Consider the following 3,909-nt stretch of genomic DNA (forward strand, 5'->3'; position numbering starts at 1 on the left):
AGCAGTGCCAGGTCTTGCCATCATGGAAGGAAAATGGCCTTGGTGCTCTGGTTTGGTCAGCACTTTTGCAAAGCAGCTGCACTGCGGATAGACACGGCTTCGTTTGCCCGTCTTAGTCATCATTTTAGTGTCTTTCAGATACTAAAGTATCTCAGCCTCGGTCTGTACATTTTGCAGGAGTAAGACTTTGACCTTGCAGGCCAGCGTGGCCAGGCACAGCCGGACACAGCGCGGAACCCCCCGTACCGTGCTGCATCTTTACCACAGCCGCGGACATGCTGGGCCCAGGAGGCGGCGGGTTTTCGGGGCTCATCAAAGTGGCACAGCCCAAGCTGCTAATTGTCAGAGCCGTTTGCGGCCTTTCTGCAAGGGCCTGTCTTCCACACAAATAAAAATGAACAGCGTTTAATGAATCTGCTGTGAAGAAAATACCATGCGTGACATTGCCCGAGCGTGGCACGCACAGCTGAACGTGCAGATAAATCACGCCCGAATTCAGCCGGGCATGGGCTGCGGCCCCTCGCCTCCGGCGATCAGGCAGTGCCATCAAGGGCAAGGGCGGCCTCGGACCTCAGGGCCACTCGCCCGCGCCGTACGGCCCGGGAGAGACCATGTTGGTGGGGGGACCGTGTTGGCGGAGGACCGTGTTGTTGGGGGGAACCGTGTCGCTAAGGGACCGAGGTCCGCCACGTCGCTGGGGCCCGGGTGTTGCGCGGCCCCGTTGCTGCGGGTCCCTCCCCGCGAGCGGGACCGGGGCGAGAGCGGAGGCCGCAGCCGTCGGGGCCGGTGCGGGGGGCGGCACAGACCGGCGGTGCGGGGAGGGGGGAGGCTGCCGCGCGGAACCTCCCCGCTGGCGGCGCCCGTTGCGCACCGGAGCCGCGCGGGGTTCCGGTCCGTCGGCCCCATTTCCCAGCAGCCCCTGGGGTGCGCCCTTCTCTTCCGGCCCGGTGGTGGCGGTGGGTGTCGCTCCGCGCAATCCGGCTCCATCCGCGCTCCCGGGGCGGCGGCGGGCGGTTCCCCGGGTCGAGGCCGAGCCTGGGGCTGTCGCGGGCCGGGGCGGCGGGAGAGGGGCGGGAGGCCGGGGACTCGGGCCCGCGGCCGGTGGTGGCGGGAGAGCCCCGGGAAGGCTTTGGGTGGGAGCCGGGGCGCGCCCCGCCAGCCCTCCCCGACTGAGCGGTGCCTCTCTTTCCCGCAGGTGCAACCATGGCCAAGTCCAAGAACCACACCACGCACAACCAGTGTAAGGCGGGCTGCGGCTCCGGCGGAGGCGGGGAGGGTGCTGTCGCTGGAGGGGGCCCGCGGCTGCGCTCCGCGGAGAGGTTTTAGTCAGCTGCTTTGACCTGCTCAGTTATGGCAGCGCGGTCTTCCTTTTATTTTTTTTGTTTTTTGCAGCGAGATAAGCTCGCGAGGGAAGGAGGTGGTGGCACGCAGAGATGGGATGGTGTGGTTAATGAAAAGAGAGCTCGGCAAGAGCCAGGGCTTGTTTGGGCTCAATATAAAAGTAATATGTAACCAGGCAAAAAAGCAAGTTTCATATGTTTGACCTAAGCACATTACCAATTGGTATTCAGCCTGCGGTACTTTGCTATCCAAAGATGACCACAGTGATAAAATAGTTCTTGTTTGGGGTTTTCTCATCAATGGTGTAAGTTAGCAGAGTTCACGGGTAGGTTCTGCTTGGTCTCGCACAGTGAACAATGGTGACCTTTAACGTTAAACACATGTGCTTGAACTTGGTGACTGAGGCGTTTTATTTTGCTAGTGGTGTTGTTCTTGGTATGTTATTGGTTAATGAGCAGCCTGAAATCCTTGGATTAGAAACTTCTACAGTGCCAAGAGAACAGTGTGCGGAGGGATGAGAATAGAGATGCTTTCTTAATTTGCATTTAGTTTGGTTAGGAAGGGTTAGAAAATTTTCTGTTCTGTATCATTTTGATGGGGTCAGCTGGACTTAAAGGAAAGCTAATGCAGCTATTTAATAATGGCAAAAATGGTGATTTAAATTGTTTTCTGGTCTTTCATGTAGCCCGTAAGTGGCACAGAAATGGCATCAAGAAACCCAGATCCCATAGATACGAGTCTCTCAAAGGGGTGAGTATGTCTGTTGATATTCTCAGGCTGTTAAGCCATTGAGGCTTAATCAGGAAAAAATCCAGTACGTGTATTATTTTGACTGACGTACTTTTTTGCAGTCAGGGGCTTGTGTTTCAGATGGTCAGAACTACTGTGGGTTTCTGTTTCATCTTTTGCTTACTTTACATGCAGCTGTTATTTCTAACCCACATGAAATCTGCCCTTGTACGTCTATAAAACTGCTTTTTAGTTACTAGCTAATTTTGTCGCGGTCCTGCTCAGGTGGGTGTCCCTAACTGCTGGTTCCAGTGAAACAAGCACGTGTCAGTTGGATAGGTCTTCTCCCTCTTGAGTCTTGCTGTCTCTCCTACTTCTCTGTACCCTTCAGTATTGTTTTGCCATCTGTACTAATCCAGAGAATTTGACTTAGAAGATGAGAGGAATTGGCATTTCTGGACAATACATATGAAAATGACAGCATTTTGGTTTTTCTGGGATTAGACAAGTGATGTAACAGGATCCTTTTCTACTCTTGAAAGTGAAAACAGGACATTTTGGCTTGGAGGAGGGCTGTGATTCTGTTTGCCTTGTAGATGTGATTATTGGCTTTTTGGATGTTACATAAAAGCTTGTCTTCTGCGTAGCTCAGTGAGGGTTCAGTCGTGCCCCCTCCTGTAGATAGTCTGGCAGTCTCTGTCTCCTTCCACCGAGCGTGCATGAGTTACGTGTGCCAGTTAAAATGCTGCTTACAGTAAAATAGCAAAAGTTTCTCAGTGGGACAGTAGCCGATAGTTCTGAGAATTGATCCTAGCCATGACAGGATGCATTAGCCAGCCATTAGCTGACAAAAACTGGGGAGCTGCTCTACTCTGTGCTGGTACTTTTTTCCTTTAATGTAAAAAGGAAAGGCCTGAGGAGGTGGCATTGGTCTTTTCCCAAGGATTACATGTATATGGGTTCACCTGCCAAGGTTGGTTTGTGGTACTTCAGATCCAGAATGTATTGTGACATGGAAATGAAATTTGTGTTGTTTACAGCTTTACTCAACTTGTCCTGTTCTTTCTGTATGTTTATTGCTGGGGGTCTTGGTTTGTTTGTTTGTTTATGGAAATTAAGGAAAAGAGCTAGTTAAAGGATGGTTACAGATGGCTAAAATAATTTTGTTGATGTAATAAATCAGAAAAAAAAGGTGAATTAATCACAGCCAGCATTTGGGAATAATTGGAACAATCTGGAGCTACATACATTTTTACATATGTCCCTTCTACAACATGGCTTATTTTTTCCTTATTTTTATAGGTTGATCCCAAGTTTCTGAGGAACATGAGATTTGCAAAGAAACACAACAAAAAGGGGCTGAAGAAGATGCAGGCCAACAATGCCAAGCAGGCTGCTCAGCAGAAAAAGGACTGACGTGGTTTAAGACAGAAGAACCAATTTTCTTATTGGCATGCGTGTTACAGCTTTTTTGTAAAAATAAAATTGGATGTAACAAAGTCTTCACCTGCCAAATCTGAGGACAACTCTCCAAAAGTCTTGTTTGAGTTGTATTTTAGAAGCCAGTCATGCAACAGGCCTGCCTACAGTGACCAGTGTGTGTTTTTGTTCCCTGGCAGATGAAGCCAGCCGGAGCTGTGGAGAGGTTTTATATTAATACTGTCAACCTCTGCACGCACTAAGTACAACAGCTGCTCTCTCCACAGTGCTATTCTACAGTAATCTTTGGTACGGGTCATGAGCATTTAGTAGTTCAAAGTCTGTTTTCAAGTTGTGAAACGGTTATGGAGTGAAGCTTTAAAATTTAAACAAGAAACGTGTTAACATGTTTCTTTTCGT

At 50.1% G+C, this 3,909-nt stretch overlaps 1 long non-coding RNA gene across 4 annotated transcripts; it reads left to right on the forward strand.

Annotated features, from left to right (window-relative positions):
• Positions 1–761: 761 nt before the first annotated feature.
• Positions 762–3,590, forward strand: LOC104008697 (uncharacterized). Of its 4 annotated transcripts, none has more exons than XR_015701582.1 (4): positions 762–786; positions 1,196–1,240; positions 2,027–2,091; positions 3,373–3,590. It is a non-coding gene; the product is annotated as an uncharacterized LOC104008697 (long non-coding RNA). The 4 variants fall into 4 exon arrangements; XR_015701581.1 differs by lacking the exon at positions 762–786 and adding an exon at positions 853–956; XR_015701583.1 differs by lacking the exon at positions 762–786 and adding an exon at positions 903–924.
• The last annotated feature ends 319 nt before the right edge of the window (positions 3,591–3,909 follow it).

Source organism: Nipponia nippon, unplaced genomic scaffold, assembly GCF_047370975.1.
Source record: "Nipponia nippon isolate SJK-2023a ecotype South Korea unplaced genomic scaffold, ASM4737097v1 scaffold_9, whole genome shotgun sequence".
In the NCBI taxonomy this organism is placed as follows: domain Eukaryota; kingdom Metazoa; phylum Chordata; class Aves; order Pelecaniformes; family Threskiornithidae; genus Nipponia; species Nipponia nippon.